Source organism: Schistocerca cancellata, chromosome 3 (genome assembly GCF_023864275.1).
Source record: "Schistocerca cancellata isolate TAMUIC-IGC-003103 chromosome 3, iqSchCanc2.1, whole genome shotgun sequence".
Classification (NCBI taxonomy): domain Eukaryota; kingdom Metazoa; phylum Arthropoda; class Insecta; order Orthoptera; family Acrididae; genus Schistocerca; species Schistocerca cancellata.
In genome coordinates this window covers 215839529-215856265 of record NC_064628.1, presented here as the reverse complement: position 1 = coordinate 215856265, position 16737 = coordinate 215839529, and the positions used below count along the sequence as shown (strand labels likewise).

General features: G+C 46.3%; 1 protein-coding gene and 1 pseudogene across 1 annotated transcript in view; one reads left to right on the top strand and one right to left on the bottom strand.

The window, feature by feature from the left end:
- Nucleotides 1-16737, top strand: part of LOC126176232 (ecdysone receptor) — a gene marked incomplete at its 5' end in the record, with an annotated part of 544465 nt that overhangs the window by 299103 nt on the left and 228625 nt on the right. The window lies entirely within an intron of this gene.
- LOC126177835 (5S ribosomal RNA) lies at nt 7488-7604 on the bottom strand (annotated as a pseudogene).

The following is a 16737-nucleotide window of genomic DNA, read 5'->3' as shown; positions in this document are numbered from 1 at the left end:
TTGGTTTTAATGATAGTCATTTCACGTCTTCCACTCCACTTCGTTCCCCTATGTTTGTTTGTTTGCTTCTCTCTCCCGGTTCCAGCTCCATTTCTCTAATTCTCGCTGACCAGCCGCTAATTTTCCAGTGTTTTTCACATTAAAAATTCAAAATTGGTAATACACTCATTGTTTTACAGTTAAATCAGATCAGAAGTTTAATTTTGTCAAAAGTTCCCGCGGCCATTCTTTCTCTTTTTTATTCATTTTTCTGTCCATTTAGTAGTCTTTGGATGAAAGAAATTGAAAACTCATCGTCACATTCTGTATTTCGTTGAGTGCTTAGTGTTGCTTTTCTTATGTCATGTCATGTGACTGATATGATTTGACCTGTCACTAAATCCTGTCCTGTGCCAACCCCTTGTGCCGTATATCTTGAATTACGCTTCGGACATAGTCCAGTCTCTTGTCTTCCCCTGCAGCTTTTGCCGTTTGCAGCTCCCTTAAATACAGTGGAAGTTATTCCTTACAATCCTGTCATTCTGACGCTTCTTCTTGTCAGTGTTTAGAAATGTTCCTCTCCTCGCCGATTCTGCGGAGAATCTCAACTTATCACACCAGTCCTCCAAATTTTCTGCATGTCCGCCTCATAGCTGTGTAGTGTATTCTCAGCGAAGGGGCCCGGGGTCGATTCCCGACCGGATCGGAGATTTTCTGCGCTCAAGACTGAACGTTGTATTGTCTTTATATTCGTATCGTCATAATCGTCATTAGCTGTTGAGATGACTGAATAGGCACAGCCCGAAAGACAATAAATAAAATAAAATTATAAACAGCCGACCAGTTGCAATGGATAAAGAATTCTTTGCCCAGGTTTCGACAAATGTAAATTTGTCTTCTTCAGAAGGTGGCCTAAGGACAATGAACATCATAGCTTACATTAGAAAAGTATGAAACATAAGTCAAGAATAGATTTTAACACAAATTAGAGAGCTCGTGCGTTACAGAAATATGAGAACGACGACTGGTACTTACAATTTTACATTAGTAAAGACTAATGTACCATCGCCGTTTTTACAAATGTCGGCATAGATCCATTTGTCAAAATCAAAATATAGCTCTAGAATTAGGGTTTGTCACGTAAATATAAATTAGTACATTGATCTTGCAGAGCTCACAACCGACTGAGTGTAATCGGCCAGCGTAGTTACTCTGCGACCAGGGCAGGTGGCGCTCATGGCGCGAAGCATTTGCCAATTGGCGTACAAAAGCAACGTGTAAATTATCAGTATTAATAACGTCCTTAGATAAAGTAACAATAAAAAGAAGGAAGGCGTTTAACACTCCCGTTATAACAGTATGGGAGCCTTGGTACAATTAATGTAGTTATACATCAAAAAGGCAGGTGGCGCTTACGTCGAGAGAGTTACACACAGTGGCATATACAGCCAAAATATAAAATTACATTACTATATTAGTGAAGCCCACAAACGGTATATATGTCAGAACTTTAAAATTGACAATAATGGCTTTTAAGACAGAATTACGAACACTGGTACACAATCCAGTTAATACACATTCGCAGGGAACCAACGTTTTAGAGCCAGAGAAAATCACATAAGGGCCAGTGTAGTGGCAGCCATACATCGTGAGAAAACCACATTACATAAAGAGTAGTGAGCTTAAAGCATTGAAGGTGCATCATAGCTTCCTGAGAAAATAGACCACTAAGGTTACCAGCATTAATGTTATACCATAAACAGTACAGGTTTAAAGCCTTCGAAAAATTGTCTACAAGCAAGGTTCAACTGGTCGTTCAGTATATTACCGTCCTTGAGCTCTAGGTGTTTAAAAATTTGTAACTCTTCCCACAGATCTAATTTACGCCCTATGACTTCTCTGTGTAGGGTAACAGTGTCTTCTAACTGTTTAGGCGTATGACCGGCTATCAAGAGGTGTTCAGCAAAAGTAGAGCTGTGTATATTCGCTCCTTTTTTGCCTAATAGGTGTTCTTTATATCTTGTTTTCACAGCTCTGCCTGTTTGACCAGATCTGCAAGATCCATGTACTAATTTATATTTACGTGACAAACCCTAATTCTAGGGCTATATTTTAATTTTGACAAATGGATCTATGCCGACATTTGTAAAAACGGCGATGGTACATTAGTCTTTACTAATGTAAAATTGTAAGTACCAGTCGTCTTTCTCATATTTCTGTAATGCAAGAGCTCTCTAATTTGTGTTAAAATCTATTCTTGTCTTATGTTTCATACTTTTCTAATGTAAGCTATGATGTTCATTGTCCTTAGGACACCTTCTGAAGAAGACAAATTTACATTTGTCGAAACCTAGGTAAAGAATTCTTTATCCATTGCAACTGGTCGGCTGTTTATAATTTTATTACGTGGAACCGTTGCTGTTGTGCAGCTATGTTTAAAATAATAAATTAAATAAGAAAATTCAGCATCTATTGATACCACATCTCAAATGCTTCGATCCTCGTGTTTTCTAGTTTTCGCTCCATTCAGAAATTTTATAATTTGGTTTTTGACGAGGGGGAGCGGAGATGACGTAAAGCTCCTTATTGACAGCCCTTGCTCAGATGTCGTGGGCTAAGTCCAAAAGCTCGAGAAGTGAGTACGTGTGGCACTTGATGATTCGCCGGTTGATGGGGACTTTTTGCTTGGTTTCGACAGGAATATGCCATCTACTGACAACGAGCTTAATCTTCTCTGTTTCGTTCATTTAACATTCATGAGTAACAAGGAAAATACAACGGAACACTACACTGCACAAACACTCATATTTCTGATGTTGTATATTGATCCAGAAATAAGGAGAATTTTACTACACTCCTGGAAATGGAAAAAAGTACACATTGACACCGGTGTGTCAGACCCACCACACTTGATCCGGACACTGCGAGAGGGCTGTACAAGCAATGATCACACGCACGGCACAGCGGACACACCAGGAACCGCGGTGTTGGCCGTCGAATGGCGCTAGCTGCGCAGCATTTGTGCACCGCCGCCGTCAGTGTCAGCCAGTTTGCCGTGGCATACGGAGCTCCATCGCAGTCTTTAACACTGGTAGCATGCCGCGACAGCGTGGACGTGAACCGTATATGCAGTTGACGGACTTTGAGCGAGGGCGTATAGTGTGCCATGCGGGAGGCCGGGTGGACGTACCGCCGAATTGCTCAACACGAGGGGCGTGAGGTCTCCACAGTACATCGATGTTGTCGCCAGTGGTCGGCGGAAGGTGCACGTGCCCGTCGACCTGGGACCGGACCGCAGCGACGCACGGATGCACGCCAAGACCGTAGGATCCTACGCAGTGCCGTAGGGGACCGCACCGCCACTTCCCAGCAAATTAGGGACACTGTTGCTCCTGGGGTATCGGCGAGGACCATTCGCAACCGTCTCCATGAAGCTGGGCTACGGTCCCGCGCACCGTTAGGCCGTCTTCCGCTCACGCCCCAACATCGTCCAGCCCGCCTCCAGTGGTGTCGCGACAGGCGTGAATGGAGGGACGAATGGAGACGTGTCGTCTTCAGCGATGAGAGTCGCTTCTGCCTTGGTGCCAATGATGGTCGTATGCGTGTTTGGCGCCGTGAAGGTGAGCGCCACAGTCAGGACTGCATACGACCGAGGCACACAGGGCCAACACCCGGCATCATGGTGTGGGGAGCGATCTCCTACACTGGCCGTACACCACTGGTGATCGTCGAGGGGACACTGAATAGTGCACGGTACATCCAAACCGTCGTCGAACCCATCGTTCTACCATTTCTAGACCGGCAAGGGAACTTGCTGTTCCAACAGGACAATGCACGTCCGCATGTATCCCATGCCACCCAACGTGCTCTAGAAGGTGTAAGTCAACTACCCTGGCCAGCAAGATCTCCTGATCTGTCCCCCATTGAGCATGTTTGGGACTGGATGAAGCGTCGTCTCACGCGGTCTGCACGTCCAGCACGAACGCTGGTCCAACTGAGGCGCCAGGTGGAAATGGCATGGCAAGCCGTTCCACAGGACTACATCCAGCATCTCTACGATCGTCTCCATGGGAGAATAGCAGCCTGCATTGCTGCGAAAGGTGGATATACACTGTACTAGTGCCGACATTGTGCATGCTCTGTTGCCTGTGTCTATGTGCCTGTGGTTCTGTCAGTGTGATCATGTGATGTATCTGACCCCAGGAATGTGTCAATAAAGTTTCCCCTTCCTGGGACAATGAATTCACGGTGTTCTTATTTCAATTTCCAGGAGTGTATAATGATATATCGACATTACTACACCCTGTGTGAACTTAGGCAGTAGAAAAACCGCGAGAAGAGAATGAGAAAAGTGTTTCATGGTTGTGCTGATAAAAATAAGGCAAGGTGGTACACAAGTGAAAGTATTAGATAGAAGTAGTGTGGAATAAATAGTTCAGTTTCATGAGTGCTGCCTAGAACGAGAACGATAACGAGTTTATTTGCTTAAGGCAGAACGTACTAGAAGGTGTAAATTGTAGAGGAAGAGGAGAGTTTGATTGATAAACATTATTGGGGACTGTGTGGTGTATGGCACGTACCCAAAGATGACTATTTTAATACACTGACAGGGCATAGAGTCAGGTGAAACCAGCTAGTATTTAACAAGAAGGAGAAGGACAACCCGCAGACAAGTTGCAAATAGGAAGGATGGGCATTTTTTCCCAATATGCCGGCTAACCGGTGTAGTGGATTTTCGTTAACAGGACCGGATACACGCAAAAAAGGAGCGAGAAAGAGAGAGAGAGAGAGAGAGAGAGAGAGAGTTCTGCATAAGCTGAAAGAGTCATCTTCGTCACCAAAGAAAAACTAAATTCCAAAGGTGAAGGAAATAAATGTACAGCCAGTTTGAGTGCGCCTCTGCGTAGGAGCTTCTCCTCAGCACCCGTCGATGGGCACTGTCGGGAGTCGGGAAGGCAGTCCCAGTACTACCTGTGAGCACCGTAGCGAGAAGCGGTGATACGGCGTGTGCTTTACGGCTTCCCTCAACCCACGCATCGCCACACATGGTCGTAAACGAGGCGGCTGCTCTATGCTATCCGACACGACAGGTTTTCGCGTTACGTCACGTTTCTCCTCCGTCACGCAATCCGTAATTCAGTATGTGGATCTTAACACGAGGTTTTCGGTTGCGTTATTTAACTGAAGGAAGTAAAAAAAAATCGAGTTTTCAAATTCGGAATGTAGCAGGGATAATAACACTTTGTCTGTCGCAGCGGCAATCCGTGTAATAGATAATACATCAAGAGGCAGTTCCGATGTCGAGCACAAGTGTAGTGCCTAGTTAAGTTTGTAAACAGTTAATGTGTTCAAATACAATGCTCTCGAGGAAAGTACACGATGAAGAGCCGCAGGGCTACAGATCTGTCGACATAGCTGGTTTCCCAGGAGCAATGGCTCCGAGCTGAACAGAACTGCCACCTGATGATGGAACAGGCTTCCGAGAACTTTTATGTTAGTGATTGGTCCCGTTGTGTTTTTTTTTTTTTTCGCTTTAAAAAGAAAATATCCAACGCAGCTTTGGAGATGACATGTTCTCAATCCACACAGTCTACGAAAGGTTCCCATCCTGTAAATTGGAAACATAGACGACTTACTAATGAGCAGTTTTTTGTGTTTTGTTGTGTTTTTCCTCAATTTGTTTTTAAATAGACAGTCAAGGAAACAACACACCAAAACTTGCATATGTCATATGTCCTTGTGTGATTGTAGCCTTTTCCGGCGTATAATGATTCCCCAACGTTCTCCATTATTGAGCTCGGGTGGCATTGTCCAGATGGTGCAATATTCAGGTGTCATGTAAAGTGGGCCCATTGAAATTTTTCGCCCAGAAAATTTCGAGGAAAGGCCCGCTAATCCTCCAGTGTGAACTCCACTAACTGCCCGACCGGTAGAAGAGGCCAGGATTCTTACGTGGTGTACATGTGAAGAAGACGGAAAATGGTCGACCAAGAACGCGTTTCTACAGACTATAGTAATCACAGTGTATTTTATTTTCTGTCGGACATTTTCACAAAATTTGTATTTATGGCGTGGCCAATCACGACGTTGGAAAACTAAAAAACAAACTACAAACAAGAAATTTGAAAATCTTTCTTTTTCTGCTTTGGAAAGGGGTTAGCATATAATGCATGTAATGTACTTAAGTTATGTCTTTATACTATCTAAAAGGCCTGGTGGGTGACAGTCTGCACGTTGCCTGCCCTCCCACTCCCACCGCTACGTGCTCTCGTTCTCTGTACGCGAATTCAAAATCGTCGTAACTACATTTCTGGATATCGTTGTGATTCTTGCCGCTTGGGACACAAGTGATCATTATAAAATTGTGTAATAAGTGAGCTGTTCTGTGCAATGACAGATTATGCATCATGAAATAACTTAAATAACAACAAACTTTTTGAGGTGACGATGAATTTTTCATATCAACACAGAGAATGCATCATAAAAGAAAGCAAAGTGAGATTTAAAGGTCAAAACATCTAGAAGCAGTGCAGTACGCTTGTGCAAGAAGGCCTGTCGTAGAACGTTATGTCTAATGTCGGTGGCGCTCTTCCTCCGACAGCAGGATGTTTATGTTACTGGCCTTAAGCATGGTGGCGTTGACAGGGCGGCACACCACCTCGCTGCCGGCATACCGTGGCTGTCAGGGTGCTGGCAGGCCGGGACTTGGTGAGCAGGTGGTTTCCAGGAATACCGGGTGCAAATATTACAGATTTTTGCCCAACACCAGCGTGCTGGGGCATGTGGGACAGCAACACATTTTAAATTCTAATGCAAAAAGAGACATCCAGAGTTGGAATTAAAAATGATATTTGTATAGTAGGTCACCGGTTTCGGGCCATGCCCATTCTGATATCAACCTATGTACAAAAGTCACAGTTACAATAAAGGGTGGAGAAAAATTGTGTCACGAAATTTTAACCCTGGATAGGATGCCAGTGGGAACCAAAATTACTGATGGTGTGTAGGTCGGCAACGCACCATTTTTAAACTACGGAAACTTGGCGCCACGCGCTCCGATTGGCCGTGGGATTGCCCTGATGGCGTTCGTCGGTTGACGGACAGCGCTAAGGTTGTCGGTTCATACATACATCACGATCTCCGGCAGGCAAAACATTCGCGGTCATGCGTTGTCCATGGCGTCCGGCAACAGGGGAATGCCGTGGCCAATCTGAGCGCGTGGCGCCAAGTTTTCGTAGTTTGAAAATTGTGCGTTGTCGACCTACACAACATTGGTAATTTTGGTTCCTACTGGCATCAGTTATAAAGCATTCCGTCTTCAGGCCACAAGTGGCCCATCGGGACCATCCGACCGCCATGTCATCCTCACTGAGGATGCGGATAGGAGGGGCGTGTGGTCAGCACACCGCTCTCCCGGTCGTTATGATGGTTTTCTTTGACCGGAGCCGCTACTATTCGGTCAAGTAGCTCCTCAATTGGCATCAAGAGGCTGAGTGCACCCCGAAAAATGGCAACAGCGCATGGCGGCTGGATGGTCACCCATCCAACTGCCGGCCACGTCCGACAGCGCTTAACTTCGGTGATCTCACGGGAACCGGTATATCCACTGTGGCAAGGCCGTTGGCACGGCATTAGTTATACAAGGTTATAATTTCGTGCCTCAGTTTTTCTCCACCCTGTATATCCGAACATACAGGGTTATTACAAATGATTGAAGCGATTTCACAGTTCTACAATAACACTATTATTTGAGATATTTTCACAATGCTTTGCACACACATACAAAAACTCAAAAAGTTTTTTTAGGCATTCACAAATGTTCGATATGTGCCCCTTTAGGTATTCGGCAGACATCAAGCCGATAATCAAATTCCTCCCACGCTCGGCGCAGCATGTCCCCATCAATGAGTTCGAAAGCATCGTTGATGCGAGCTCGCAGTTCTGGCACGTTTCTTGGTAGAGGAGGTTTAGACACTGAATCTTTCACATAACCCCACAGAAAGAAATCGCATGGGGTTAAGTCGGGAGAGCGTGGAGGCCATGACATGAATTGCTGATCATGATCTCCACCACGACCGTTCCATCGGTTTTCCAATCTCCTGTTTAAGAAATGCCGAACATCATGATGGAAGTGCGGTGGAGCACCATCCTGTTGAAAGATGAAGTCGGCGCTGTCGGTCTCCAGTTGTGGCATGAGCCAATTTTCCGCGGGCTACGCGTGAAACTTGCCCGCACGCGTTCAACCGTTTCTTCGCTCACTGCAGGCCGACCCGTTGATTTCCCCTTACAGAGGCATCCAGAAGCTTTAAACTGCGCATACCATCGCCGAATGGAGTTAGCAGTTGGTGGATCGTTGTTGAACTTCGTCCTGAAGTGTCGTTGCACTGTTATGACTGACTGATGTGAGTGCATTTCAAGCACGACATACGCTTTCTCGGCTCTTGTCGCCATTTTGTCTCACTGCACTCTCGAGCGCTCTGGCGGCAGAAACGTGAAGTGCGGCTTCAGCCGAACAAAACTTTGAGTTTTTCTACGTATCTGTAGTGTGTCGTGACCATATGTCAATGAATGGAGCTACAGTGAATTTATGAAATCGCTTCAATCATTTGTAATAGCCCTGTATTTTTACATTAAATACGACTGCAAAGCATAAATGGATTGCATATCGCAACCACTACATAACAATGTTTGCCAGGTAAAATGCCCGTCCAAAATAGAAGTAAATAAGATGGGTGCATCTGCGTATGGGCCCAACGAATGTTTGTTAACGAATGATACTGGTTGACTTGGAGAGGTGGTACCCTCTTGTCTTATAAACATTCAACAGTAGTAATGAATTGTTAACGTCAGGTCTTTTTTTAAAAAAAAAACAGCCTATATATGTTGACATTGAAGATTGTTTACGCGCCCTGGTATGCGCACGGACGGGAGATTCCAGCGCGGCGGCCGGGAGGAAGGCTGGAGGGCGGCCTAACGACCCAGATAGCAGAGGGGGCGGGGGAGGGGGCGAAAAGATTAGGATCCCGGCGCGACGTCGCGTGTGTTTACGCGAGGACGGCCGGCCCGGAGCCACGTGGCCGGCAAATTGCGGTCGGTAACCCGGCGCCGGCGGGCGGCACCCCAGCGGCGCCCCGCGGCCTTGAGGTGCCCTGGTAGGGCCGCGTTCGTTCCTCCCGGCAGCGCCGTAACGCTGGCCGGCGTGCGCCCGCCGCCGCCGCCGCCACCGCCACCGCGCCGCCTTATCGCGCCTGATAGCGCGGCCCTGCTCCCGTTAACTGTCCTCTCCTGTCCTGTCCCGTCCCGCCCTGTCCTCTCCTGACGCACGCCGACCACTCTGCGCGGTGTAGTCTTGCCGTGGCACGCATGTCACACTGCTGCTTCCTCCTTCCTACACACTACCCACGAGGGTTGTTTGGTAAGTCTGGCAAAAAAGGAAGAGAAAATGTTTGTGTCGGAAACAACCTACCTTAATTCTGGATATAATTTCCTTTGAGGAATATACTCATGGTGCAGCGATCTTCCAGCTTTTTCATCCCTTCGCAAAAATATGTTCTGACAAACCCTGTAAACTAATTCCTCATTTGATGAAAATACCTTTCCAGCAAGCCGAAATTTCGAGGTAGGAAACAGGAAGAAGTCACTTAGGGCTAAATCTGGTGAATAAGGTGGATGAGGAATCAATTCGAAGCCCAATTCATGCACTTTCATCTTCTTACCGCAGATGTGTGGGATGGTGCATTATCCTGGTGAAAGAGCAATTTTTTGCGTGCCATTCTCGTTCTTTTTTTCAGCCCAGTTTCAGACGATCCAACAGTGAAGCATAATAGGGTTCAGTTATGGTTCGGCTTTCTTCCAAGTAATCTTTGAAGATTATTCCTTGGGAATCCCAAAAAGACAGTGGGCATCACCTTCCCAGCAAACAAAACGGTCTTTGCCAGCGTCGGTGCACTTTCAGCAGCCTTTATCCATTGTTTTGACTGCTGTTTTGGCACTGGTGTGTAATGGTGGATCCAAGTTTCATCAACAGTCACAAATCGGCGCAAAAATCGCGGATTGCGAATAAATATCGCCAGAGATTGTGTTGAAATGTTGTGCTGGATGCGCTGTTGAGCAAATCGATTGGTTCTTTCGCACGAGGTGTGGTCTAGAGTGAACCAAACGTGTGTGAAATCTTATGGGACTTAACTGCTCAGGTCATCAGTCCCTAAGCTTACACACTACTTAACCTAGATTATCCTAAGCCCGAGGGAGGACTCGAACCTCCGCCGGGACCGGCTGCACAGTCCATGACTGCAGCGCCTTAGATAGAGTGAACCTTCGGCTGCTTATAGCACCATTAGTTCATGGGCGGTTTCTGAGAGTACCTTGATTTTATGACGCAGGGTACCACGTGTGGGGATGGCCACTTTATTTTTTGACGCAGAAGGGATGGCCACTTTTACACTTTCTATTCATGTCAGATCGGCGATATTCGTAACATGGTATTCTCGGGGAACTTAGATCTTTTGACAATATCATTATGTCTTACCGAGATCCAGAGATTCAGATCTACCGCACGCAGAAAACGGAAGAAGCCAGTGTTTAGCCGGTTTTGCACCGTGGGCCGTAACTATATAAATAACAAACCGAAGCGGCTTGAATTTTAATTGTACATTCTTTGGACTTTCGTCTAGAAACGCCATTTTCCCGTTTTCGAACATCTGCATCCGTTATCAAGATACGCCTGAAAAGTCATCATTTTTTGGAATCAGCTGTGTAATTTCTGTTCGTGGCAAATCGTCGAGATGTTTACATTTTAGTGAGGAAAGCGGAATAAGGGTTAAGGAAGGTGATTTCCCACTTTCCTGTCAGAGTCTGTTAAAGAGCGACATATTCCACTTTGATGTGCTCCGACGGGAGCATTTTTCCACCAGATCCCTTCTCTTCTCTACTACAGCAATGTGTGCTTGCGTACGTAGAACGAATTCCAGAGGTCAGTAATGTTTTGATAGTTCATTTATGTACTTGGACATTTTATGTACTTCGATACATATAAACGATGAAAGAAAGTGCGGGAGCATTTTGCCAGAGGTCTCCTAGTCACGCATTGAACCTGGCCGTCACATGCCGTGAGGTCAGCGTGACTGTAGCACCAAATGGGGCTGGCCCCGAAACACGAGGTATTTGAAGGAACGGTAAAAAAAAGTGTGTGTTAATCAGCGAGCAGTTGCGGCGTATTGTGGTAATGTTCGTCATTACAACATGGCCCAGAGACAAAATTTCGATTACTTCACACGGGGAAGGATCATCGGGAAACTGCGACGAAAACGAAGTGTGACGAGTGTAGCTCATGAGTTTGGTATTGCTGACGGCACTGTTTCACGTGCATGTGGAACGTTGCGAACTGCAGGAGCTGCTGCCCGAAGGAGAGGATGTGGCCGACCACGGTCAACTACGCTAAGAGATGGCCGCTACACTGTGAAATAGGCATGAAGGCACCTACGTCAAACAGCGGCTGCAAACGCAGCCACATTTAACAGGACTGCAGAGCACGCAATCTCACGCTCCACAGTGCCACAGCACTTCGTGGAGTTGGTCTCCTTGTCTGACGACCAGTACGTTGTGTCCCGTTGCGTTCTGCAAAGCTGAAGATAATTTCTAAAGGAGAAACCATATTAGAAATCTTGAACCATACGAAGAAAGCTGATAAACTAAATACTCGTACAAATGAAAGGGCGGATAATTTCAAACAGTTTTATGTAGTGGCCGCAAGTGTCTCTTACGTTACATCAGAAACAACTTTTGAAAGTGAAATTTTACTTTATACATTAAACATGTGTATCCATCAGTACCATTCTATTTGGAAATAGATCGAGAAGTTACAATCGATCGCGGATTTACGAAAAGAGCGGCGTGTTCCGTACAGCTATACCGCGTTTCGTCTCAGACTGCCTGATAGTTCTTTTGAACTGTGCCCTTCTTTTGCGTTCTATACTTGAGATACAAATGATCGACGGAACTCCTCCTTGCGTCAAAATACACAGAATGAATAATGGCGGAATACATTGTTCTTGTGTGTTTGATGCAAGGTGTTTTGCGTCGTTTCCAGCCGTGCAGTGGGTCCACGCCCAAGTAAGCTAGATAAATACACCAGAGGTTTTGTTGCTGAAACGAGTATGAGGTCAGTAGGAACAGGCAGGCCGCCGGGGTAGGTGTTTGGACAGGTGTAGCCGCATCTCGCATCTGGGTCTTCCGCGCAAACAGATCTTCCGCAGTCCAGCCCCGTGACCAGCAAACACTCCACACCAGTTCCTCAGCCTCAGAGGCGAGCCGAGGCGGCGCTTGTGCAGTGAACGGAAACGTTCCATTTATGGGAGGTGATGTTAGCAGCGTTTTGTTGAACCTCGTCGACGGTAGCCTCGTCGTCGTGTCAAAGGGAGTCAGTTATTCCGATCATAGAATCTCTGTCTTTCGAAATAGTACTGTCAAAGTGATAAGCCAAACAAGCTTCGTCGTGTTTCTGTCATTGGGACTCGGATGATGAGTCAAAAAGGGGTTGAAGGTGAATGTCATCAAAAGTAAAATAAGTGTGATGGAGAGTAGTCGAATTTAACCAAGTCATGCTCAAGTAGATTGGAATGTTAGTCACAACCGTTATAAATCAGGTGTGCTAATTGCGCAGCAAAATAGCTGACGACAGTATGTGTAAGAAGGATATAAAACATAGAATGGCGGTAACAAAGGAAGGTTTTCTGGAAAGGACTTAAAACTTATATTGGCAGCAGCAAGGAAAGGAAGCTAGCTGCACTGAAAATTGACTCATGTTTCCATTCGGATGCAAAAGTTAATTAGTTTCAAACATCCACTGTAAGGCCTGTGCAGAACATTATCAAAGCAGTCTTCATACTGAGGACAGAAACAGCATGCCAGGCAACGGCTTCACATTTCTTATTTATCACGACATTTTCCTTCAGGTGGGAAAGAAATTTGCAAACTGGTCAAACGTCCCTGACCGACGGTTCTAGTGCAGAAGTCAGCTGGGAAGGTCATGCTTTCAGATTTTTGGGACTGTTATGGAATCATCGTCACGAATTACCTTGCCGTGGGCAAACCATGACTGGCAGATACTTCAGCAATTTTCTGGACACTTTACCTAAGCTCTGACTAAGAAACGACACGATATGTTTTCCAGAGGAGTTCATCTTCTGGCTGACACTGCACCGGCTCTCCCAAATTTCAGTTGACAAAATGATGGCACGTGGGTCTGAGACCTTGCGGCATCCGTCTTATTCTCCAGATCGCAGACATGTGGCTTTTCTTGTCCCCAGAAATGAAGAGTCTGTTGGGAGGTCGCCGATTTGACAATACGGATGACGACATCAAAGAAGTGCAGAATTGTGCAAGGCAAAATCTTACTTCTGCAGTCGGGGCATCGGAAGATCAAGAAAAACGAGTGACTATATAGAGAAGAATTAACAACACCAAATTGTGAGGGTACGGTACCATCCTACGGCAAGATATTTGACATCAGTTAGTGGTTTAAATGACTAAGTTATCGGTCCAGCACGCCATAGAGCGTGTACTACAGCTACCTCTGCTTTAGCCGAGGTCAGAGGTACGAAATAATCTGTGACTGCAGACACTGCTTTTTAGGGGACAATAATTGTTGTCACTTGACACGAGCACCGAGCGGGATAGCGCATTGGCGGGCACACTGGACTCGCCTGCGGGAGGACGACGGTTCAAACCCCGTTCGGCCATCGTGATTTAGGTTTGACCGTGATTTCCCTAAATCGCTTAAGGCAAATGCCCGGATGGTTCCTTCGAAAGCGCACGGCCACTTTCCTTCTCCATCATTCCCTAATCCGAAGTTTTGCTCCGTCTCTAGCGACGTCGTTGTCGACGGGACGTTAAACACAAATCTCCTTCCCCTCCTTGACACGAGAACGAGTGGAGTAGTTGCGGCGGAACGGTCTAGGAACTAAGTCGAAGCAGTGCACTGGCCGGCACTGTTAGACAGTTTCGCTAATGATTTCTTAAATGGCTATTCTCGCCGCGGGGGTTACCGTATAAGTTTCACCGTGAACGCGATCGGTAGCATATGGTGGCATGTAGAAAATAGCTTATCTGTGTGTAATTAAAAGTATTCGTAATTCATATGTATCCGTAATAAAACATACAATCCGTGATCTCTAAGAATCATTGTTCCCAGTCGATTCAGCCATCATCGGCGTCCCTAAATGATCAGCACTTACAGTCGTTAATTTTTGAATTTATGGAGAAAACTGAACCAGATATCGTCGTAATATAATAGTCCAGTTATGTTATATGTGGATATCGATGACAGGGACGTCGAATCCTGCAACAATCTCGAATCCGGAGTGCGATGACCAGCGTGAACGTATGGTGAGTGAAGTTGGCATTTTCAGCAATACCTCAATTTTTCAAGCAACGTTGTATAGGAGAAGGAGTAAAAACAGTGGACAATTTTGTTGTCACCTCCAGAGTCACGCTCGTTTCACAACACTTTCCGCAAACGTGACGTCAAATTGACGTCAAGTTTCGACCGTGTGATCCGCTATCAAAATGGCTCTGAGCACTATGGGACTCAACTGCTGTGGTCATAAGTCCCCTAGAACTTAGAACTACTTAAACCTAACTAACCTAAGGACATCACACACATCCATGCCCGAGGCAGGATTCGAACCTGCGACCGTAGCGGTCGTGCGGTTCCAGACTGTAGCGCCTTTAACCGCATGGCCACACCGGCCGGCGATCCGCTATCGATTTTGTGACAAGGAAGAATATGAATGTTATTGCTTCTCGGTTCACTCGCAGCAGTTCAAGCTGTCTTCTTAGGTTCCCGCGAAGACACACACTCGGAAATCGCTAAATGTTTACTTCGTCCCTCATTCTCAAAGCAGACGGAGTATAAATATTGCACGACATAGTTGTATTATATTCATAAGAAAGTCGAGAACGCTTTAACAACGCCAGCATGAAAAAAAAAAAAAAAAAAAAAAATGTATGTAACGGGATGCGAACCCACAACTTTCGACTCTTTAAACAACGTTAAAATGGTTCAAATGGCTCTGAGCACTATGGGACTTAACATCCGACGTCATCAGTCCCCTAGAACTTAGAACTACTTAAACCTAACTAACCTAAGGACATCACCCACATCCATGCCCGAGGCAGGATTCGGACCTACGACCGTAGTGGACGAGCGGCTCCAGACTGAAGCGCCTAGAACCGCTCGGCCACCACGGCCGGCTCTTTAAACCACGTCATTATCCATTGCGCTAGCACCACTTAACCATATGTTGAAGCATTATTAAATGACATTTAATGATAATGGTGACTTGTTTGTGATGAATTTTCAGTGCTCTGTTACATTGCGACGACATGCTACGCATTATAAAACAAGTCCGTTTCGTGCTTAGTTTGTAAATTATTGACAATAACAACTCACTGCTGAGTGAGCATTTTCATACGAAGGCATTAAGCGTTTACAAATCTGTATGTGACATTTTATCATAGCAATAACAATAATGAATGACGTGTTTTTGTAAACCTATGGTAAGCGCGCCTGAAGTTTTGTGGGAGGCCCGTGTCGAACACTAACGAAAGTCGATAGGCGATCATGCCGTTGTCGATATTGCGTGTGATGTCAAAATGAAGTGACATATGCGGGAAGTAGTGTGAAACGAGCGTTACTTTCACCTACACTGCACGGAACGCCCGACGAGGGGGAAAAAAAAAACAGAGAAGAGAATTGATGGGAAAACTGAAGGTTCCCAACATGTCTCCCGTTCAGGTAGCTGTACAGATCTTTCATGGTTGGATTAACTTAGGAGTTAACATGTAGGCGTGTAGGCTCCTGTATGTTGCCTGCGAAAATCCATTTCTACCGCCACCACTTGCGCAGCCACGTGCTCGTGCTGTAGCTTCCCGACGCGCATTCCCTATGTGTGTTGTGGTGTGGAGTAGCGCATCTGCTAGAAACTGAAAGTGCGCCTCGGAGAGGCCGGAGCGCCGTGGCTGGCTCCCTGGTGGCGCTGGCCGCGACCGCAATTGGTGCCGCCCGGAGCGGCATTGCTCGGCGCGGCTGGTTCCATTTCAATAACCGGCTTGGCGAGCCGGGCCGCTTTCCGCTGTCCGCCGTCTGCCGCGAGCGCCGCCTCCGAACCTCCGCTGCAGTCCCCCCCCCCCCCCCCCCCGATCTCACGGTTTCCGCCCCCAGCCCCTGGCCCTGCCGCAGCCCTTGCTTCCATACTGACGGCCAACAGGTTGTTGATGACAGAAAAACAGCTGAAGCGCCACCGGTTTTCAAGGAGGACAACACCGTTCGTCAGCGCTGCAGTCGCCTCCCGACACACACTCTCTCTCTCTCTCTCTCTCTCTCTCTTTCTCTTTCTCTCTTTCTTCCCCCCTCGCCGTTTATTATTGGTACGGAATGTTGTAGCGGTGACTTAGTAGAGGAAGTTTCACGTAGGGACTAATGTCCAGAAACGACGTCCAATGACGTTACAGAGCGTCAACGTTATGGGCTCCGGCGGCTGTAAATGTATGTATACTATATACTGGGTGATTCCGTGATGGCGTTACAAACTTTAAAGGATCATGGAGAAGGATAAGTGTATCAATGCGAGGTAAGGGTCCCAGTAACAGAAATGAATGAATCGAAAGTTATAATCTAAAACCGTTCTGATACCTTTGGTAGTGGAAAACATGAGCTAGTTAGATCAGAGGGTAGGAAACTTTCAGAGGTGGTAGTAC